The sequence below is a fragment of the Notamacropus eugenii genome, chromosome 1 (assembly GCF_028372415.1).
Source record: "Notamacropus eugenii isolate mMacEug1 chromosome 1, mMacEug1.pri_v2, whole genome shotgun sequence".
NCBI classification, from domain to species: domain Eukaryota; kingdom Metazoa; phylum Chordata; class Mammalia; order Diprotodontia; family Macropodidae; genus Notamacropus; species Notamacropus eugenii.
In genome coordinates, this window is record NC_092872.1 from 278,751,967 (window position 1) to 278,776,274 (window position 24,308).

Sequence of the window (24,308 nt, forward strand, 5' to 3'; positions counted from 1 at the left end):
GGGGGAGTGACCAGGGGGAGGATATGACACTAGTCTTCAGGAGGGGTTAGCCAGGCTCTGCCTGGCCCCAGAGGACAGACCCAGGAGGTGATCTTGGCTTGGGGCCACGACCTCAGCCTTTCCTCACCAGACTAAAGGCAGGGCCTCAATGACCATGTGTTAGAAGTAGTGCAGAGTAGTAGACTCCCATTCAGACTCTGGATGGAGCCAACTCCTTCCAACTCCCGATTGACTCTTAAAGTCCAGCTGATGCTACAAATAGGATACAGGCCCACTAGGGCAGAGCTACATGCGACTTGTCTCTGGGCTCCGGGTTACAAAACTCTAAACTGAAGGGCTTTGGCTAAATGATAAAGCTCTGATTACTTGCCAGAAACCAGAAATGGGAACAAAAGATGGGTTCAGGCTGTGGGAGGCCTCCACACAGTTCCTCCCAAAGGCAATTCCCAGAAAAGCTTTGGCACCAAGCAGCCCCGTGCTAATCAGAGACCCCAGCCTCTTGGGTTCTCTGCTTCCTTTTGCAAAATTTGCAAGGCCCTACTTACCACTCATCAACTGAATTTTCCCTCAGGGCTTCACTCCTAGACACTAATTACCCAAGGTACTCCAAAATCACACCTCCTCCTCATCTGAAAACACCACATATCATTTTCAGATCTGCCTAGTCAGACAGTATTCTCCCAGTAATCAGGAATATTAGGACCTGATTAATCAGTGACACGAAATACCCAAATTTCATTAGCTTTCAGAGGAATCTCAGTGGACAGCTCAGAGGGATCTTAGAGGGACCTTGGTGGTCAATCCAACCCATTGAGTGACACCAGGAAAACCTGAGGCTGAGAGAGATCATACAATTTCACAAAGCCAGTGTCCGTTTTGGACTCCAAGTCTGGCGTGACTAACAGACCCTAAATCATGATGCCTCCTGAGACAGGGACTCTCTGACGGTCACAGGGGAGGAGAAGGCACCTGCTCTTGGGTCAAGAAGGCCAGAATCTAACACCAACAGCCAAGACCAAACAGCAGTCTCTCCAATCAGCTTCATGACCTCAGGCAACATAAATTAGCATCTTGAATCCTGTTTCGTTAATAAAAACACAAACCAGTGGGGCAGTTACTACTTCTATTATTATGCCTAATTTGTAGATGAGGAAACTGAGACTGAGAAGTGAAGCAGACAGCCCAGGGTCAGTCACACAGCTAGTAAGAGTCTGGGGGAAGATGTGATTTCAAACCCAGCTCTCTATAAATTAAGCCATCGAAGAATTCTGTAATACTGCTACTGACTTTTGTAACTTCCATTTTTAAATACAACCTCCTTTTCCCCCCACCAAGATATAAAGTTACTAGAATCAGGATTTACACTCAGGTGCAGGGGTGGGGGGTGAGAAAAGACGTCATAATGTAATGCCCCCCCATAAAAATTAAAAAATGAATACTTTCATTTCAAAGCTCTGAGCTTTTTCATTTACAGAGAACAGCAAGATCTCCATAATGTCAGACCCCCAGTCTGACTGCAAAGCCACCTTCCTTTAGTACACCACTCGATTGAGGTCATATAGCCAGTCAGTGAAGGATCTGGGGTCCCCAATCAGGATGCCAGACTCCAAGGCCAGAGTCATTTCTATCCCAATGCATAATAACTAATAAAAAGACTTCCCAGGGCTTTTTTCTACCTCTGCTTTTACCAACATTTCCAACACAACCCAGTGGTGTAGTGGTTAGAGTGCTGGGCCTGGAGACTGGAATATCTGACTTCAAATCTGGTCTCAGACACTAGCTTTATGACCCTGGACAAGTCACTCAACCTTGTTTGCCTCAAAGTCCTCATCTGCAAAATGAGCTGGAGAAGGAAATGGCAAACCCCTCCAGTATCTTGCCAAGAAAAATCCAAACTGGGTCACAAAGAGTAAACACAACTGAAAATGGCTAAACAACAAATACTCATTCTCTCCCCCAAGACAATGCCACCATCTTTCTCCATCTGGACACACTCCTCCCCCTGCCAATATTCACCAAGAGAGAGCAAGGACATGTGCATGGCCAGTTCCCATCACCACTTAGTCCCTGCAGGGTGATCACTCTGAGGTAACTTGAACACTGGGTATCAGATGCGAAAACTGATGGAACAGACTGAGCAGCTGGTTGAGATGCCCTAGCCCTAGCCCACCATCAGTCTGCTAACATCATCTGTCCCAGCCTAATAGGGAGGAAAGAGTTGGTTGTGGAGCCCAAGCACCCCAAGAGCAGGGACCATGCTCTATCTGTACGTCCTCCCTTCCCTGGGACCTGCCCCAAAGCTCTGGAGAAGGTAGCTGCTTACTAAGTGCTTGCTGACTGGTTCCAAGGAGCCAGGTTGGGTGGGCAGCCTCCCCAGGCTCCCTTTCACATCTGGGACTTTCCTTTCTTCTTTTAGTTCTACTAGAGGAATTCCTCAGCAAAACCAGGGCCAATGTTACAGCCTGGCAATTTTTTTCTTTAATTTCACTACTGTCCTTCCAGATTTTGTGCAGATAAGGCCAAGATTATCCTCACCCTGGAATGACAAGTGCCCAAAGCCAAGGGATGGTCAGCTTCCCTCGGTGAATAAGAGATGAAAACTGTCTACCCACGCCTGATGTGGACACCTCCTATCCATATGGGGAGGTGGCCCCTCTTACCACTACCTTGGGACCATGGAGTCTGAGTTAGCCAGCACCACCGATGGTATGGCCAGAAACCCCAGAGAGAGGAGCTCCATCTGAGGAATGAAGCACATTTCAGATCTCTGCTGTCTCACTTCAGCAGACTGGAGTCCAGCATGCAAGCTTAAAGACAAAAAGCCTGCCCCTGCCCCCAGGCAGGACCACAGAGCTGCAGGCTGAGAGCTGCAGGATGGGAGCTGGAAGGAGGGGGGGCGGGGTAGGGGCGCACACCTATCAGCCCAAGCCCCTAATGCTGATGAGAGGAGGCTGACACCTGTTACTTGACATGCTCTGGATCACCCACCCAGCTGGGCCACAGCTGAGGCAGGATTCAAACCCGAGTTCAGACTCCAGCCTGCTCTCCATGGTGCCCTCTAAAAGCTGGAAGAACTGAGGAGGTCCATCCAAGGCAGAGACAGAGGAAAGAAAGTGATCTCAGAGGGGAGGGTACGCAGGCTGCAGCAGGTCCAAAGGCCATGCCCTGTGCAAGCCAGGTCTTCTGAGGGCAAACCACTTGAGCTGGCACTGGGACCAAGTGTTGACTTTGGAGGACCCAAGGCATGATGGCCTTGGAAAGGCCAGGAGACCAGGCCCCCTATAGGGGGAGGACTTTAGTGGAGAAGTCTTAAAAAAAGGCACTTGTATGTGTAGCTCCCTCCCCACAGATCTGCTTGGACAATGCCATCCAATGCCCTCACTCTGGAGTACCAGGGTTCAAAGCCAAGCTAGGGGGTCAACTGTAGCCTCAGGTCCCTTCTTAGAGGGTCTCTGGGTCTCAGATTCTTTACCTATGGGCAGCTCTTATTGATACCGTTTAGTCGTTTAATCACATCCAACTCTTCATGATCCCATCTGGGGTTTTCTTGGCAAAGATACTGGCTGGAATGCTTGGCCATTTCTTCCTCTGGCTCATCTGACAGATGGGGAAACTGAGGCAGATAGAGTAAAGTGACTTGTCCAGCTAGGAAGTGTCTGAGGATGGATTTGAACTCAGGTCTTCCTGATTCCAGGGCTGACACTGTGCCATCTAGCTACCTCAAATCTGGCCTCAGACATTTACTAGCTGTGTGAACCTGCCTGCCTCAGTTTCCTCATGTGTAAAATGAGGATAATAAAAGCACCTACCTCCCAGAGTCATTATGAGGCTCAAATGAGATTATAAATAAAGCCCTTATAAAGTTAGTTGCTATTTTTATAATTACTATTATTATTACCTGAGAAATGATGGGGATAAATGAGGTCCAGACAGGGGCTGCAGAGCAGGGATTCGAACTCAGGTCCTGACTCCAAATCCAGCTCTCTTTCCATGACATCACACTCCTTCAATGAAATGTGTCTTCAGACTCAAAGGACTTGATCAGTATCCATCAGTGACCAGTAAATTAGCTAGCATGTGGCTTCTCCACCAGTAATTCAGTGTCCAAGCTCACATTAAAGTAGCTGATTACTGTTCTTTTGGGAGAACTGAAACTGGCCAAAAAAAAGGTTGTACTTGTCTTTACTATGTTGTTCTCAAAGCTAATTAGTTGTTACATGATGAGATTTTATACTAGAGAGGAAGATGGAGATGCAGGTGATGAGTACTGAGTGAAGGGATTGGGGATATGCAGCCAGGAAAAGGAGGGACCCAAGGGAGACAAGACGGCTGCCAAGTACCTGAAGGACCATCACATGGAAGACAGATGAGTCCTAGTCTGTGTCCCCCAACCAGGACCAAAGAGGCTGGGAGGTGAAATGAGGCAGATTTAGGCTGCTTAATAGTTAAAGTAATTCTAACATAAAACAGGCTGCCTTGGAGACAGAGCAAATGAATTTCCCTTCCACCAAGCTCTTTAGACAGAGGCTGGCTGACCACTTGTCAGACACACTCTCCATGGAATCTGGACTAGACTCCATGGTTACTAATGTCCCTTCCAGCTTGAAAATCCACCGCTTCTATGACCTGGTCCATCTCCCACATCTAAAAGACAAAGAAATACGGAACAGAGTTGTTAAGCAATTTGTCTAAAACCGCAGGGGCAGCCAAGATTTTAATCCAGGACAACTCAGTTCAAATCAACTAAGACTGCTGTATCCCCCAACCCAAGAGAAGTGGGTAAGAGTGGAGAGGAAGAGGAAGAATGGATAGGGAGAGAGAGGGGAGGGGGGGAAAGAGAGGAGAGGGAGAGGGAGAGGGAGAGGGAGGGAGAGAGAGAGAGAGAGAGAGAGAGAGAGAGAGAGAGAGAGAGAGAGAGAGAGAGAGAGAGGGGAGAGAGAGAGAGGGAGGGAGGGAGGGAGGGGGAGAGAGAGAGAGAGAGAGAGAGAGAGAGTAGGAGAGAGAGAGGGAGAGAGAGAGGGAGAGAGAGAAGGAGAGAGGGAGAGAGGAGAGAGAGAGAGAGAGAGAGAGAGAGAGAGAGAGAGAGAGAGAGAGAGAGAGAGAGAGAGAGAAGGGGAGAGAGAGAGAGGGAGGGAGGGAGAGAGAGAGAGAGAGAGAGAGAGAGAGAGAGAGAGAGAGAGAGAGAGAGAGAGAGAGAGAGAGAGAAAGAGAGAGAGTGAGTCTGTGTGTGTGTATGTGTGCGCACGCATGAAATCAATCAGGAAGGGAATATTTACCAAGCCCTGTGCTAGGTACTGGGGGAGATAAGAGAGAAGTATATGACCCTGACAGAGAGGAACTCACACTCTGGTGAGGAGATAAGACCAACACATATGCCACAAATGAATGAGTAATCAAACATACGCTTCCACGGGCCCAGTCAAAAACAAAGGGCATGTGCAGAGAGCCCTCAGGTGGGCTGCAACCAAAACCATAACTAGAATCATTAGCGTGGGCACCTGAGCCTTCTGAAGTGCTGGGACAAAGGTGGGAAGGGGAGAGGTGGCATGAGAGACTAAGAAGGAAAGAAAAATAAAATCTGGCTTTGTGAGAAGCCAGGAATTTCTAAATGACAATGAGGAGGCAACTGAGAAACCCAGCAAAGGAAAATCACTCAGCATCCTTTGATTAATCTTAATAATAATAATAATAAAATTCCACATCAGGACATTTTTCTCAAACGCAGGCAAATCTGAAAGCATCCCAAATGAGTGAGGGGACAGCAAGCCATCCAACCCAAGAGCTCCAGGTTGTTGCTGTCATGTGGCTGGCTGCTGGTCTCTGCCGTCTCCCCTGGCAGGCTCGAAGCCCTGGTCTTTATTCAGGATGGAAGTTGTACAAGAACACCCAGTGACCTGCCTACCTGTTAGCATCCCTGGGGGCCCTTCAGGGGCCAGGAATAAAGTGTGATGGAGGGATCATCTCTCTCCACTTGCTCATTGATGATAGGACAATAACAGATCTATAATCCTTTTTTTTTTAACCAGTGCAGGGAACCTGGGGAAGGACTTCCTTGACTGGTCCAGGCCAGAATCTCTTCTACGGAAAATTGCTGGGAGTACTGAGGGGTGAAATGACTTAAGATCATAGGTTTGGGATGAAAGGCACCTTAGGGGTCATCAGGGCCAGTGCTATCATTTTACAGACAAGGAAACTGAGGATGAGAGAAGGGAAGGGACTTGTCCAAGGTCAAACAGCTAGTATCAACAACAGGACCAGTTTTTGTTAAATGTATCCAAGAGTTGGGGCAGGTAGGTGGCAAAGTAGATAGAGGACCAGGCCTAGAATCAGGAAGACTCATTTTTCTGAGTTCAAATCTGGCCTTGGACACTTACTTAGCTGAGTGACGCTGGGCAAGTCATTTCACCGTTTGCCTCAGTTTCCCCATCTGTCAAATGAGTTGGAGAAGGAAATGGCCAAGCACTACAGTATCTTGCCGAGAAAACCCCAAATGAAGTCACAAAGAGTAAGCCAGAACTGAAACAACTGAAACATCCTAAAAGCTCAATGGGCCTGCCTTCAGAGGTAGAACCACAGGTTTGGAGCTAAAGTGACCCTAAATGGTCATCTCATCCAGCCTGTCATTTTACAAGTGGGGAAACTAAGGTCCAAAGGGCCAGAGGCAAAGTGACTTGCCCAAAGTCAGCACCCTTTCCACTCTAGCTGAGGAGGGAACCCTTGTCAAGGGTACTGCCAAAGGGATTATTATTTGTTTATTATAGGTTAAACTGCTTGATCTTCCAATTCTGAGATCCTGTGACTCTCCAGGCTCACGGAGCTAGCCTAAGTACCAGAAGTTAGATTTGAACCCAGGCCTCTCCATTACATTACCTTGCTTCCTCATCTGGAAATATGAACTGTTAGACTTTCAAGAAGTCCCCTAAGGGTCTGCATTCTTGTCATGACTGTAACAGCTAAAACTGTCAGGCCTAATGAGGTCTTTAGGTTACCTGTGGATGGGGCAGTTGGATGAAGAGACTTGATAAAGCAAGCCCTCTGAACTGCATAACTTCCTGGACTTTAAGCACTCTTAGGCACACGGTCCATACCGAACATGGGGATTTCGCTATGCCCACCAGAGCCTCCACCACTAAATGGAATGAAGCCAGGGACCCCAGTGGCCTTTTCTGTAGCTGTCTGAGCCCTGGTTCCTTCTGAAAACACGCTCTAAGGATTTCTCATTCCCCCAAGCAAGAGTTTCTCGGGCCCAGGGCTCTGGCCCTCACTTCTCAAGCGAGCCTTCTGGTTTGGCTAAAAGACCACAGGAATTACACAATGTTAAAAATAGCCCCACCACGTGCCAGCTGACGTAACCTCCTTGGCAAAGGATGACATCCTTGCGACATTTCCGTGAAACACCTGAGCATGTGTAAGTTATAATAACAAAGGTCAAAATCAGCTTCCAGAGCACCAAAGTTGGCATTTAATGATTACCCCAACAGAATTAGGCAACATCTTCACTGGACAGAGAAAAGGTAACAGACATACATGTACACATATGACAGAAGATTGAGGTGTTGCATATATAACACAACCAGATCCTTCACAAAATATAGAAGACCCTCCCCCCAATTACTTTCACTAATACCACTGGCAGAACATGTAGCTGCAGCCGGCGCTTAACATCTGTGCTGTGGAGAGCCACGGCAGCAGCAAGGGGGTATCACAGAGCATACAGCACTGGGTCTGGAGTCAGGAAGCCCTGAGTTCAAATCCAACTTCTGACACTTACTAGTTGACCCTGAACAAGTCATTTCCCCTCTGTCTGCCTCAATTTTCTCATCTGTAAAAAGAGGAAAACAACAGCACTTGCCTCCCAGGGACGTGGTGAGAATAACATGAAATATCTATTAAGTACTTTGCAAATTTAATTTTTTTATTCCTATTTTTTTGAGCTGTACTTTTTTTTTTAATTTATCTGTTTTCAGTTTTCTATAATCACTTCCATATGCCTTAGATTTCTCTCCCTCCCTTGCAGAGATGGAGTGCAATCTTATATAGTTTCTATACATGCATCGCAAATTTTAAAGCGCTATTTAAAAGCCAGCTATCACCATTGTTGTTGTTAAGAGTGAAATCTTGGCACAGGTCAGTCCTGGAATCCTTGGCTCCCTTCAGAGCAGAGGCGGATGCCCCGTCCTACCGGAGGCCTTTCCTGATTCCACACCCGTTCCCCCACCCTCTCCTCTCTTGGGAATTACCTAGTATTTCCCTGTGCACACATCTGTGCCAGCTCCTGCTCCACCTCACCCCACCCTACCCCATCCAGAAGAACACAAGCTCTTGGGAGGCCTTCAGATTTCTCCACATTTGGAGATAGTCTCTAGAGTTCTCACACAAGGACCAGCTGAATTCCAGAAGGCTCATCACCAAGCTGGCTGCAAGGCAATGAGAGCTTTTAGCCACAGTAACCTTGGAACACTATGGATGTTACCAACATCTATAGTGGCATGCTTTAAGCGCTAGGGGGAGGGGGAGGCAGGAAGAGAAGAGGAGGAGGGAGAAAACAGGGAGGGAGGAAGAGAGAGAGGGAGGAAGGAAAGAAGGAAGGAAGGAAGGAAGGAAGGAAGGAAGGAAGGAAGGAAGGAAGGAAGGAAGGAAGGAAGGAAGGAAGGAAGGAAGGAAGGAAGGAAGGAAAGAAGGAAGGAAGGAGGGAGAGAAGGAAGGAGGGAGGGAAGGAGGGAGGGAAGGAAGGAGGGAAGGAAGGAAGGAAGGAAGGAAAGAGGGAAGGAAGGAAGGAAGGAAGGAAGGAAGGAAGGAAGGAAGGAAGGAAGGAAAGAAGGATAAAAAATAATGAAACAATAAATATTTCATTAACTGAACAATAAATTACTAAGGAAAAAATAACCAATTTGATTAGCATTTCTAAGAAAAGTGGAAACAAGTCCGGCAGAAATTAAACTTAGATCAACACCTTTCACCACATGCCACAACACATTCTAAATCAACATATGACTGTAATATTAAAACTCATACCACAAAAAATTAGAAAAAGATCATGTACCTTTGACACCTATGGGAGGGGGTATATTTGTAACCAAACAAGCGAGAGAGGCAATCACAAAAGATAAAAACAGGTAACTTTGATTACAGGGAACCGAAAAGCTTTTGCACAAACAAAATTAATGCACACCTAGGATAAAAAAGGGGAAACATCTTTTTTGTATCTAACTTTTCTCATAACGGTTTGCGAGAATTCAATGAGACTGTTTTTGTAAAGTTTCAACGTTTTGTAAAGCACTTAGCACAGTGCACGGCACTTAATACATACTTGTTTTCTTCCTTTCCTAGCACCCAACACAGCAAAGCCATTCTCCATTAGAAAAGTGGGCAAAGGGTATTAACAAACTGTGCCCGAAAGAATCACAAATTATTAAGAGCCACATGAAAAAATGCTCACAATCACTAATAAGAAAAATGCAAATCAAAACAACCCTGAGGTTTCCTCTTATACCCTGAAAATCAAAAAATAATAAAAGATAGGGATAGTGAATATTGGGGGACTTGTAGGAAGATAGGTACACTGGTACATTGTTGGTAGAGCTGTAATCAGTTGAACCATTTGGTAAAACAATTTGGAATTATTTTACAAAATACTTTACCTAAGTTATCTCATTTGATCCTCATAATGATCCTAAAAGATGGATGTTATTATCACCATTTTATAAATAAGAAAACTGAGGCAGGCAGAGATTATCTGACTTGCATAGTTACACAGCCTATAAGTATTTGAGTTCAAATCTGAATTCAGATCTTCTTGATTCTAGGTTTAATTCATCTGTCCACTATACGCCATAGCTCATTACGTAAATAAAGTGATTAAAATACCTAGACCCTTTGACCCAGAGATTCCAATACTAGACATATCCTAAGGGAACCACTATCGAGAAGAAAGTCTCCATTTTCACCAAAATATTTACAGCCTCACTTTTTGTGAGAGTAAAGAATTAGAAACAAAACAGATACCCATCAACTGGGGAATGGTTAGACAAATTGGGATTCATGAATGTGATGGAATATCACTGAGCTGTAAGAAATGGCAAATGTGAAGACTACAGAGAAGGCTAGAAAGATTTATACAAAGTGATGCAGTGAGCCAAGAAAATAGTATATATGACTACAGTGTAAAGAATCATAAAACAAAATCCAAAGTGAATGCTGCAAAATTACAAAGAACAGGCAAAGAAGACAGAGAAGATATTCCCTCCCCTACACCAAGCTGAAGAGTCCATGAGTACACAATGCCCATGTTTTCAGATGAATGATCAATGGATACGATACAAGATCAATTTTTCAATGATTTTTAGTCTCATTTTCTTTTTTGTTCTTTAAAAAATATTGTTTTTTCATATGGTGTGGCTACCTGGAAGGGGAATGGGAAGGGATAATAGGGAAATTTTTGGTGATGTTAAAAAACTCACATCTATAAAAAGTAATTAAAAAAAAAAACTAGCATCACTTTAGCAGAAAGCAGTTCCCTGAGAGTTTAAAACATAGGAGAGAACTTCATTAATCATTCATTCAAGGCATGAAGCATTTATTTAAAAATATATTTTTTACTTATTATTTTGTGCCAAGCCCTCTGGAATACAAAGACAAAACCTTACAAAGGCTTTTCTTTTCTTCTTCTTTTCTTCTAATGAACAGGGGGAATACAAATAGAGTAGCATTTTTTTTTTAAAGGACATTTAGGGATCTTTATAAAAGATGCCTAGGAAAGAACCGATAGAAACCCTGAGAGGCAAGCTGGAAGGCTTTGAAAACTGACAAGTGGACCACCTATATTCTCAAAAAGTAAGAGGTACATAGTGGAAGTCTGCACGTCCAGTACAATCCATGTGCTGTTTAACTTTGTATATGGAAACGACTGTTTTCTTTGGTGTTTGAGTTCAGGATTTGTAAAGACAATAATGTGTGTTGGGGGCACTGACCTCTTGTCTTAGCTGGGGGGAGGAGGGTAAACATGCACGTAGATAAGTATAATACCAGTTATGGAGAGAGGGGAGCAAAGGAGAGATTTGTTATAGATGCAGTAGCCTCCTAGCTTCTGCTGGTAAATGCTGTTTTTCCTTTGGTAGCTGGGCCTTAGAAATATGAGATGCTTGCTTCAACACACTGGCATGAACACTCTGTTGCAGGCCAGCTTTTGAGGCAGGCTCAAATACCACACAGGGATCTGTTTCCATCACCTCCTACCCTGAAAAACTGTAATTCTAACTTTGAAGGGAGTGGCCAGGGGTGTAAACAGACAGGAAGAGGATCACACTTTTCTGATTTCTAATCAATTACATATCACCTAAAGCAGGATTGGGGAACCTAGGGCCTGGAGGCCACATGTGGCCTTCTAGGTCCTCAGGTGTGGCCTTTTGTTTGAGTCCAAGCTTTACAGAACAAATCCTTTTATTAAGGGGATTTGTTCTGTGACATTTGGATTCAGTCAAAGGGCTGCACTTGAGGACCTAGAGGGCCATGTGGCCTCAAGGCCACAAGTTCCCTACCTCTGGTATAAACAGTTCTAAAGGTTCTTTACTACCATTGACCCAGCTCTCAACTCAGATCTTAAAGGGGTCAAAAAGCCAAAGCCAAGATCTCTAATATACAGTTATAAACCTAAATCAAGTCACTAGTCCTGAAGGCCTAGAAAATAGGATTTATTCAAAACTAATCCTAGTTCAAGTTCTCAGAATAGGATAATAATAACAGTGATAAAGAGAAGAAAAGTGTTCTTAAAACATACAAAAACAAAAGGTCCAAAATGTACAAAAAGACTTTGTCTCACAGAACTGAAAAAGTGAGTTCCAAGTGTGGAATCAAAAGCCCCTCCCTGAGCAATACCCCTCTCATGGGCAAATCCTGTCAATTTGTTTACAGACATGGAGGAATTGGTGAGAGCAGTTCAGGGTAAGGTCACTGTCCCCAGAAATTCCAAAAAAGTTAAATAACCTTTGCTCTTTGAATTAACTGATAAGTGCAGAGCACACATTGATACGGTGAAAACTCTACATCTATGGGGACTAGAATTCTACACCAAGAGGTTGTTATCCTCTATAAATTAACAGTCAACAAACTCCCATTCTACCCAATGCAAACCCCAAATTATACTTCTAGAACTTGACTACCAACACAGACAGGTCTGTTGCCCACAATATAACATGGATCTACAGAAATTTAAGAACAAAAAAACTGCAAGTAGTACCATCATACTGATACAGGGAAAGAAAAACTTTCAAAATATAGAGAATTAAAAGAAATTAAAAACCATGTGGGAACCAGACAGCTGCCCCCACTGCTCCTGGATATGCCAGGCACTGTGCTAAGTGCTTTACAAATATCACCTCATTTGATCCTCACAACAACCTCTCATTTTACAGATGAGAAAACCAAGGCAGAAAGAGGCTGATTGACTGGCTATGCTAGTAGGTGTCTGAGGTTGGATTTTAACTCAGGTCTTCGTAACCTTTGGTCTGACACTCTATCCACGGTGTCACCGAGTTGTACAACAACATCGACGTACACTTGTTGCCCTACAGTCACCCAAATATAACAATAACCTGCAAAAATTTAAGAAAATTTTTAATAAATGTCACCTTACCAAATATTCAGAATTTCCAAAAAGCTTTGGAAATACAGAGACCAGCAGAAGAGATCAGCCATAGGTAGGAACAGGAGAAGGTAGTAAGATCAGATCTATTGTCTTTCCATCTTCTGTTGATCTTATTTCTAGGATGGATGCTCTTAGAAAGCTGACTCCAAATGGTCTACCTTCTAGTAAATATTCTTATTCAACTACAAAAGGCAGTTATTGTCTTTACTGGCACAACAGCCTTGTCATGCAAGAGTAACCATCAGGAGAACAGGTAGGCACAGTAGGTGGAGAGCTCAAAAGGAAAAAGGGAGATGTTTCCAAATGGTCCCTTTATATATAAACGAGTACTGATTGCAGCCATTATCTTGTTTTAATCTCAAAACAACCTACATTATTGGATTAAGTAAAGTTACCCTATTATCTTGATTTTACAGATGAAGAAACTGAGGCTCCCAGTAAGCCTTTGTGACTTACAGGCTCCATGGTGGGACCATGGATAAGGCGTCATCCTTGGGGTCCCAGGCAATTAAGACAGTATGCACCTTATTATAGAAGGGCTGGGATCCCAGCAGGTAAAGGAAGCTGTCACACTCACTCATGTCTTTTTAGAAAAGATTTTTATGGTTCTCCCAGTGGTCAAATAGAGTGAACCAAAGCATTTTTGAAGCCTCCTGTCTTTAAAGGACTCTCTCCAGGCCTAACCCCTAAAGTTCTTTTTCACTTACAAATCAGACTTTCTAGATAAGAATTACTGAGAGGCTAGAGACAGAAAACATTATTTCCACGATTTGGAATTTTTTTAAAAATCAGAGAATCTATCCATAAACCACATATATTGGATTAATGAAAATGAATGAACAAGCATTTTAGTCAGTATTTTATTCCATATTAAACACTGTAGAGAATCATAACATGATAAAACGGTGTGCAGTTTTTCTATCTTACTTTGTATATTTTCTAGTTAATGTCTACACAGTCCATAAGAAGTGAGGATATTAGTATTAATACTGATGGGAAAAAAAATACCATGTTCCTATTACACTGTCATTCCCTGAGATGATAAATGGGTGATAAACAGGGAGGTGATAAATGGGACCCAAGCTTCTGTCTCCCAGGCAGGATTTAAACATGAGATGATGTTATCTCAAAATGAATTTGAAAACACATTTTTCAGAAGCCAGAAATAGCCCAACAGGCAGTATGACCCAGAGACACAGATGGAATGTGGAGGAGAGAGCCCACCAGCCCCTGTTCTTCCCCTTACAAACCGCTGCATTTCTCCTCCCTGAGTTTCAGGGACTGGGTCAAAGGACTGCACCCACAAGGCTCTCTGGGCCTGAGTCCCACCCTACTTCAGCCTCCTTGGCTCACTACAAGCTTTGGGAGGAAACAACAAATTCCTGCATTTGACATAACAGACCTTCAGAACTGCACAAATAAAATGATTATATGTCCACACTATCTGACCTTAGAGATGTCACCACTGAGCAAATTCTCCAAGCAGGTCACTGATAAAAAGAAAGGCTCCATATACATCAAAACATTCCTAGCAGTATTTTTTGTGGGAGCAAAGAATTGAAAAGAAAATACATGACCATGAAATGGGGAATGGCTAAACAAACTGAGACACATAAATGGAACATTACTGAGGCAGCCAGGTAGCTCAGTGGATAGAGTGCCAGTCCTGGATGAATTTGAATCTGGCCTCGGACAGCTGTGACCCTGAGCAAGTCACTTCACCTTGTCTCACAGGCCCCAGGAAGAGCTACGCAATGCCATCCCTCTGAGAGGCAGCGGCAGATCCACAAGTTACAAATCCTCCTTATCTGCAGGTTTTTAAAAAAATCTATTGGTCCACTGGGAACCAATGTTTCCCCTCTTATTCCTCTTTTTCTTAAATATTTAAAAAAAATTTAGAGGATTTCCTTCTGAGAGAAGGGGAAGGAATACAGAAGGGAATGTCAGTGATCCCTTAACAAAAATATTACTAAAAATGTGTTTAAATTAAAAAGATGGTGAACTAGGAGCTCTGATATTCAACCACAATGACTGATTCGAGAATTTACTCTGAGGCTCTGCTGTCTCGTCTCTGTATAAGGGTGAGGCCTCCCTGATCCTGTATTAACATTTACAAAAGAGGCAGCAGCATCCACAGACCCTTGTTTGAGTTTGCCGCTTCGATCCTTGATCAATACAGCCAACTACCAACCAGTCAAAGGCATTTTTTTCTTTCTCTCAGTTGGTCCAAACCTATCTTCGACTTCTTCAGGGTGGGGGCCTCCTCCCACCACAGTCCATCAGCCTCTCCTCTCAGACTCAGAGAACTGGTCCTGGAACAGCCAAGAGGCAAAGTAACCTGCTCCAGGCAGCCTCAGATCAGAGGTCACACCTGATCCCAGGTCTTCCTGGCTACAAGGCCAGCTCACAACACAAGACATTATTCTGTCTCTCCACTCATTGTCTTTTCTATCCACTTTAAAAGGCAAGAATCTGTCCAAAGTTTCAGAGGCTGGTTTCCTTAAGAACAAAGAAAAATGTGAACAATAAATGGAAGTAACAATGCCATGGCAGAAAATCATTATAATAGCATCTGCTCTGTGCCAGGCACCATGCTAGGCATCTTGTGAGCATTATCTCATCTGATCCTTACAACAACCCTAGGAGGGGCTATTCTATTCCCCTACTTTACAGCTGAGAAAACAGGCAGGTAGAGCAACCTGCCCAGGCTCACACAACTAGGAAGTGTCTTAGGCTGGATCTGAACTCAGGTCTTCCTAACTCCAGACCTAGGGCTCTACCGACAGCATCACCTAGCTATGGATGGCTCCAGGCACACCTATACCTCAGGACATAAGACCAGATTCAGAGGTTAGCTAGGAAGGGTCAGAGGTGAGCCTGGCCACAGGCTGCCCTCTGCCTGGAATGTTCTCCCTCCTCCTCCAAGCCTCCCAGGCTTTCCTGATGGCTCAGAAGGAGACCTCTCCTGATTTGTCCTCCCCAAACCTTTCACTCTCTTCCCACTGAGGTGGCCTCTCACCGACAAAGTGCAAACCTTTGATGTAAGTTGCCATTTGCTGGCTGTCTTCTCTATCAGAGTATGAGCTCCTGGAGGGCAGTATCCAAGCTTCTGCCCTTCCTTATATCCCCAGTGCTTAGCCCAGCACCTGGCACATAGTAGGCACTTATAAATGGGTGCTGATGGACTGAGGGACATACAACTTTTCAACTTCCTTCTGAAAGTACACACAATGCCCATGTAGAGTCTTCCCAGGACACAGCACAGGGGTCTCTATCACTCCCTCCTTTGAGACACTAAGCCTTAATGCAGACAAGATCAAGCAGTTCATTAGCAAGCATTTTAAAGCACCTACTGTGGGCTTGGTGCTGAGGATACTAAGAAAAAATTACAACAGTCCCTGCCCTCAAGGAGTTCCTATGGGGAGGAGGGTTTATCTATCTATACATAGATAAACCCTATGTATCTACACACAGATATATAGATTATACACACACAGACACACACAGACATTCAAAAATAAATAAGATACTGTTACTTTTGGAGGGCTGCCAGGTCATACCATCAATCTGAACTACTGTCTAGACACACCCTCCTAACAAGTATTTGTGCAGTTTATTTCTCACTTTAGAAGAATTTGACCAAAAAAATCCAATCTTTCCTGCTAAGTAGTTCAGTGATGTACCCTCTCCAAAAGTGACTGGAGATACAGGGGGATGGTTGGATGGACAGATGGAGAGATGGGTGAATAGATAAGTGAATGACTGGATGGACGGATGAATGGCTGGATGAATGAATTGATGGATGGATGGGCAGGTGGATCTGCACTAGGCATTGTGCCTAACTGCTGAGATATAAAAAAATAAGTAAGCCAGCCACCTGCCTTTCAGAATCTTAAATTCTCGCAGAGAACACCACACATCGAGAGGAGAACAAAGCGGGTGGGGGAACCGCATGGTGTAGGGATAACCAGAAGTGTCATGGAGGCCTCTTCCAGGCAAGATGAAGTAAAGTCTCGTGTATGGAGAAGTGAGCAGGGAGATGGAGAAAGAGGAGGGCCAGGAGCAGGGTTCAAGGTTGGGGGATGAGGGGCAACGACCCTGCATTCTCAAGAACTGTGCCATTACAGAGATGCTTCAGGTATGGCCCAATTCCAGAATAGGTTCCTCTCATCCCCTGACCAGTCCAGCTAAGTTTGGAGAGGTCTGTGCCCAAGGTGGCTGCAAGGGAATGGGGGCCAAGTTTTGGGCTGAAAAAAAAAACAAAACAAAACTCTAAGAAAATCACCTCCTGGGCTCTAGAAAGGGAGCCATCTGGATTCATGGAGGGAGTAATCCACTTGGAGAAAAATCACCCATCTCGGAAGTCAGCAACAGACTGGATGGAGATGAGGAACTGGGTTCCCAAACACTCAGGGGAGAAAAAAAATGGTACAACAGAAATGCTCAGAAAAATACTTTAGCGGTCATCACTATGCAAAAACAACTAGTGTCACTGATGTGGCTGGAATAAAGCGTCTGAGTCCGTTTTTATGCCTGGGCCTAGAGACCACTTGAGCAGTTTCAAAGCTGTCAATCTGACACTTTTACTGGAAGGAAAGGAGGGGATGGGGAATAGATTTTTAGATACTTACCATGGAACGCCATGTTACAAGACAGACTTTCTTGAATAAAGCATAAGGCCTGCAAATAGTCCTGCTCCTTTGAGGAAGTCAGCAGAGGAACAGTATTCGTGTCTAAGTTCATAAATGACAGCTCGTCTTTAAAGGGGTTGGGGGCAATTTGGTGCCTGCCCCAGAATCCCTGCCCCTGAAGAGTTCTAAGGCTGGAATAGGAGAATCATTTCTCAAGCATAAAAAACATCTGGGTCTGGAAGAATGAAAGTTATCTTGGGTCCTGGAACTAAAAACCTGAAGGCATCACGATGGGCAGGGAAGATGACAGGGGACCAGGAGATCGGGGCCATGCTGAAGGGGGGGCCAGAAGCAAAAAGAGGCCTAAGCCAAAAGGCTGTTAGCTCTGGGGCCACAAGGTGACACTGGAAACAGCACACACTGAGCCGACAGTCTGCTGAAATCTCAGGGGTTTTCCAGTCAAGAGATGCCTGGTCATATAATCGCCATCCAGACTGCAGCTGACTTTTTCTTAACTCACATGTTGGACTTTGGATGTATCTGCTGACAATTTCATCATACAATGCAGTCCAATTTCTCAATGTCCTTCCAATCCATCACAGGTAATGATGTGTTCCTTCTTCCCCATACTGCACCCCAAGACTCTTGGATCCTAACTTTAAAGCCAAAAGGGACCTGATAGGCTGTTTTCCATGTGAGGAAACTGAGCCAATACAGGTTAAGTAACTTACAAAAGGTCTTAGTACCAAAGTCAGGATTTGAACTCAAATCTCTAGACTCATGATTTAATAATTTTTTTCCCCACCATTCTCAGGCTAATTCACAGAAAACTTATTTGACATCTCCCCTTTCTAAAGAACGTGCTTTCTATTCCAAACAGCCGCAAAGAGGGGGTGGTTTTCCTTGTTCTGAATCCCCTGGACTAGAAGGGATTTCCTGACTGGGAAGCAGAGAAATCCTGAGGAGGTAAGGAGCTAGGCACAATGGCCCTTCTCTCCTCAGCAGCCTGACACAGAACTTGTTTAAGATATAGCTCAGGCATCACTTGCTGTATGAAGGTTTTCCTATGAGGTCACTGGGTAGCACAGCAGACAAAGCACTCAACCAGGAATCTAGAACATGTGAGTTCATATTCAGCCTTGGAGACTTATTAGGTATGTGACCCTGGGCATATCTGCCTCAGTTTACTCAACTGTAAAATGAGAATAATAACAGCACCTACAAGTGAGAGAACATGCAAAATACTTCTCAAAACTCAAGTCATTCCATATTAGCTATTATTATTGTATTTGTTGACCGTATCTAGGCTACACATGCTTTTATGAACTTATTGTCTCCTCCAATAAAAGCCCTTTGTAAGTTGGAATTCTTCTCTGCACTTTTACTCCCAGCATTGAGCACAGTGCCTGGCATACAGTAGGCGTTTAATACTTCTTGATTGATTGACAGAAGCAGCAGCCTGATCCAGCTATCCAGGAAGCCCTCAGTTCAAATCTCACCTCTGAACATTTATGGGCTATGAAGTGCTGGCTCTTGTGCCCTTTGGGGCTTCAGTTTCCTCATTTGTAAAATGAGGGGGTTCAACTAGGTGAGACCACCTGTGAGACCCTACCCACTGTATACCTACAAAAAGAATGTCTCTCTATCTAAAGAGCAGTTAAAAAAAGACATCCTGATGTTAAATCAGAATGGATTTGGGCTCAGTTATTGTATACTGACCCTTGCCCATGAGCTTTAATACCTGACGTCTCGATCGCAACACTTTTAAAAGTTGTGTTTTTGCTTTTTTAAAATAAGTTATTCAACTTGGAAAACAACAGTTTTGGGGTTTTGTTTGGTTTTTTTTTTGCTTTACTTCACATTCAACTTTGTCCTCCAACAGATCAAATATCACCTCTTAATGAACTTTCCATATGAGGAGGTCAGACATTCCCCTCTTTCTAAAAGGAGATTCAGGGACTTTCCCTGAGTCCCTCACAGAGTCCCCTCATAGACTTTACAAAGGGAGCTGTGACTTCTCCAGGGCCCATGTGACGCTCTCAAGGTCAAGAGAAATGATTCCTTTAGATGAAGCATCAGCCACTCAGAGTCTGAACACACACACAGCACACAGACAAACAAGTATGAGAGAACAGAAAACACTCAATGGCAAGAGTAGCGTCCAAACATGCTACAGAACCAGAGGCAGGGGAAGATCCCAGGAGGCCTGGAGGAGCTTGAGCTGACCTGGAGCAGGGGAGGCCTGGCGGTGAGCCACAGAAGCCTTGGCTTTGAGGACTTACTGATTCTGTTCTGACTCAGGTCCTGAAATGACTCGGCCAGGGTCTCACAGGCAGGCCTGGAATTTAGATCCTCTGGCCCCAACAGATCCCAGTGGTTCCTTTGCTAAGGATACTGTGATATATCATCCATCACCGGGGGATCTGAAGATATCCAAGACATGTCCAGATATGTGTCAAGTCAGTTAGTTAATTACCTGGGCAAAACATCTTCCTCCTAAACTGTTCTAAGCCACCATGATATAATGAAGGGCACGAAGGTCTATCTCAACAAACAAGCCAGCCAGATTCTGACCCCCACAGAGGAAAAGGCTTTTAAAACCTCCCAGACCCCAGGACACTCACCTGGCTGCAGCAGGTTAATAATTACTCCAACAACGAGTCCCATGAACTTTGCTCCCAAGTCCCATGACCCTCTCCTATGTTGACACAACAAAAGGAAAAAGAAACCAAGCAAAAATACCTGATGACAAGTGAAAAAAATATATATCCCTGGCCTCGCTCCAGGACTTTTCCTCCTTGTTAGATAACTGCGGATTCCTCAGGGATTGCTAAATCAAAATGGCAAGGCAGGTCTGTATTGAAATGTCCCCAGCTGACCTCCAGAAGAAGGAGAAGGAATAAGGGAAGAGGCCCCCAATCCATAAACCTATAAGGACATGGAAGCCTGAGAAAGGGAGAGAAAATGGGAGGCTGGGTGGCTATGGGTACAGAATAGGGTATACACAGTCATACCCGGTCATGCCACTCTCTGAGTTTGATTAACTGTCTTTCTTTGTCATCACTGGAGATGAAAAGAACGGACCATTCCCATGGACAGCAGTAGAGTGATATGATCCAAGGGGTCACAGAGAGTTGAACATGACAACAACATATTCCTTTGTTATAAAGGGAAAGCTGGTCAGGATGTACTTCAATAGATACTTACTAAGCTCTGCAGTTTGGACACTGTGTTCAGAGCCAGGACAATAGCCTGGCAAAGACACAGCCCCCTACTCTCAAGATACTTAGAGACTGGCAGGAAGGTAAGAGATACAAAGATCCTTCACACACAGACACACAGACAGACAGACAGACAGACACACACACACACACACACACACACACACACACACACATACACATCCCAAGTGCTATTAAGCAGTCTGGACCAAGAGTCAAAATAACAAACATCGGATTTCCCAGTCAAACGAAAGACTTAGATTTGATGAGCATGAGGGAAGGGAAAGGGGGGGGAAAGGAGAAGTAATCTGTTAATGGTTGGGCGGGAGAGGGTGGGTCAGTGCCTGGTGCATAGTAGGCGCTGCCAGGCACAGGGCTAAACATCTGAGATACCAAGAAAGACCAAACCAGCCCCTACCTTCAAGGAGCTCAGTCTAACGAAAGAGACAACAAGAAAACAAGAAAACAAGAAGTATGTGCAGAGAGGCAGGGAGAGCAGGTCAAGGTGATCTTCAAGAAGATGTCAGCAGCCTCAGGTGGAACCAGCTAGAGCCTCTGGAGGAAGCTGACCCTTGAGCTGACCTTGGGAGAAGGCCAGGGAACCCAAGAGGTGGCAGGGCATTCCAAGATGGCGGAGCACAGAGGCTAGGTGGGAGGAACAGAGGAGAGGCCATTCTAACTGCACCTTAGGGAGGACCCTGGCTTAGTTGTGGGCTAGAAGTTCAGTGTCCAGAGCAGGGAGCAGCAGAGGGGCTAGAGGGCTGTAGGAGGTCACAATGGAGTGGAATTTTAAAGGAACAGTAAATATGGAACAAGGGAACCGAGGGACATTCCAAGCAGAGAAAATATGAGCAGAGCATGGCTCTAACAATCCCAAAGGCATTTATTAACCACCTACTGTGTGCCAGGCCCTCTCCTAGGGCACCAGGGACATGGAAGAAGCTTATGGTCTGACAGGAGGTACAGACGGCATATCCTGGGAACAGAGAAGGTGAGACCCAGCGAGCCCTCGGGTTGAGAGGGACATATAAAGAAGGTGATTGCTACAGAACACACACAGCCAGGGCTACAAAGGATTGTTGGTTGGTCATGTTTGACTCTGTGACCCATTAGGGATTTTCTTGGCAAAGATACTGTGGTGGTTTGCCATTTACTCTTCCAGATCATTTTACAGATGAGGAAACTGAGGCAAACAGGGTTAAGTGAATTGTCCAGGGTCACACAGCTGAGGCCAGATTTGAACGCATGAAGATGTCTTCCTGACTTAAGGCCCAGTGCTGTACCATTGTACCACTCGGCTGTCCCTTCGGTGAAGTGCCTGATTTAAGTCAGGAAGACTGACCTCCAGAAGAAGGAGAATTCCAATCCTGTCTCAGATTCAGATTAACTAGAGGACCTTGGGTAATCATTTAACCACTCCCCCTCAGTTTGCTCATCTGTAAAATGGGAATTATAATAGTACCTACCTAACAGAGTTGTTTTGAGATTCAGCTACATGGGATAGCATTTGGAAAGTTCTCTGCCAACCCTAAAGCCTTAGTAATGATGATGATGGTCAAATACAATATGGCCAATGTGTCTCATTCAGGTACTGAGCACACAGAAGGGGAACGATGGGTGAGGAGGAAAGAGAAAGGACTAGGGGAGGGAGGCCAGTGATCTGACAAAGCCCCAAAGGATTCCTCCAACAGTCAGCTCACAGGCATTAAACAGGAAGCAGCCTAATGCTCAGGAGAACACTGGCTTCAGATGTGGCTTACACTAGTTACTTAAGCACTGTCAACCTCAGTTTCCTCCCCTGTAAAATGAGAGGACTGGACGACATGGCATGTCACTTTCAATCTTAAACTGATGACCTTTGAAACCTCAATCTGCTCATCTGTAAAATGGGGATGCGATTTGATTCCATTTATGACACCCCCCTCATCCATGCCAAGCGCTGAATTAGACGTGTAATATCTATTTCCCAGGGTGACTGTGATACTCAAATGAGATAATAAAGAATTTTTGTAAAACTTCTAATCACTTATGTATAAATGTCAGTTACAATCTGGGAGGTAGCCCAGCAGGAGAGTGGCAAGGGCACCTGGGTTCCAGTCCTCTCCAGGTCTCTCTGAAGTCCTCCTGTTCGTCATTTCTTACAGCATAATAGCATTCTATTACATTCACATACCACAACATCTTCAACCATTCCCCAATGGATGGGCATCCCCTCAATTTCCAGTTCTTGACCACCACAAAGAGTTGCTATAAATATTTTTGTACACGTTAGACCTTTTCTCCTTTTTTATGATCTCTTTGGGATATAGATCGAGTAGTGGTATTGCTGGCCTCTAAGATATACACACATGCACGCACACACGCACACGCATATGCACATGCACGTGCACGTTCTCTCTGTCTCCCGCCCCCCACAATCTGTGATCCTGCCCCTGGCACTGTCCGAACCAATCCCCCCTCAGCCTCTCTGAGCCTGGGTTCCCTCAGCAGCTGGACTCAGCCTCCATTTGGCCATCGCCCTTCCCCCACCATGGCCCTCTCTCCTGATTTTTCTAATCCATCTAATACTGGGCATTAGTGCTCAGTACTGGCATCCTATCCCCACACCAGACCATTAACTCCCTAAGGGCAGTGACAGTCTGCCCCAGGGCCTAGCCCTGGCCTTACAGACAGCAGATTCTTAGTAAGTGGAAACTGTTATTTTAAACAAAATGGGCCCCCACTGTGTTCAGCATTCTGAAGGAGGGGGCTCTTCTGAAACATGGCAGGAAGAGTGCTTAGAGCCCTAAACACCATCCCTGCCCACCAAGATGTCGCGGACTAACAGAGACACAGCCCAGGAACCCAGTGCCTTCAGAATGGTGGGGCTGGCAGGAGTGCCTGAGGAGGACAAGCACAATGCAGAGGGGATCTGGGGTGTCCAGGGCTGCACTGGTGCCACCAATACTCTGGCAGGGCCCATACTGAGCCAGAGTGGCTTTAAACATGGGTCTGGTGACAGGCCAGGAATACAAGTCTGCACACACTCATCACTGTTATGACTTCAAGGTGAGACATTTTGTGACCAGAGCAATTCATGAAGGCTCTTCTGCAGGGGCTGGGTTCCAAAGTGTCACCAACAAGATTCCATTTCTTTAGCACATCTCAGATGTGGGCTTGTACTCAAACAGAATCCCCTTGACAACACACTGAAGGGCCTCAGCCTTTTACCTGCAGAGGGAGGTGGAGCCCACTCAGGCCAGACCAGGCCAGGTCAGCTCTCCTGGTCAGGAAGCTTTTCTTAAGGTGGAGCTCAAACTGGCAGCTTTGCACCTTCTAGGATGGTTCCTAGTTCAGAAGCTGCTTAATCCCACCTTGGTGTGTGACACTGGAAGATGGCTCTGTATCCTCCCAGTCCTCTCTTTCCCAGGTTAAACACCCTCAGTTTCTTCAAGCCATCTCCTAGTTGCATAAACTCAAGGCCCCTGGAACACAAGTGTCCCCCACCCTGGTCACATTTCCATCCATCGATGGCTTTCCTAAAACCAGGCTCCCAGAACCGAAATCAATCCTCCTGTCAGGGTCCCCCAGAGCTGGCTGCAGTCTGACTCTCATCACCCTAAGCCTGGGCACTCTGACTCCCATAAGGCAACCCATGAGGTTCATACAGTGAGAAATAAACATGCTCAATCTCATCCCAAAGTTTTTCAGCCATATCCACAAAAAAACCGAACAGATAGAGCCCAGTACAATGGGAAAGACCCAGGGGCCCTAAGAGACTGAGCATTCAAAGTGGCAGCCCGGCTCAATGGGCCCCTGCCACCATTACCTGGG

The 24,308-nt window shown here is 45.2% G+C and overlaps 1 protein-coding gene across 5 annotated transcripts in view; it reads right to left on the reverse strand.

The window, feature by feature from the left end:
- SGMS1 (sphingomyelin synthase 1) overlaps window positions 1-24,308 on the reverse strand; it is an 81,334-nt gene that overhangs the window by 32,288 nt on the left and 24,738 nt on the right. The window contains exon 2 of one of the 5 annotated variants that reach the window (XM_072628934.1): window positions 3,899-4,644. The exons of 1 other annotated variant lie outside the window; for it this stretch is intronic. The gene's annotated coding sequence lies outside the window, so the exon portion shown is untranslated. Of the gene's footprint in view, window positions 1-3,898; window positions 4,645-19,750; window positions 19,857-19,898; window positions 20,198-20,913; window positions 21,321-24,308 lie in introns of those variants that run through there. 3 more of the 5 variants (XM_072628936.1, XM_072628937.1, XM_072628935.1) reach the window with 3 other exon arrangements.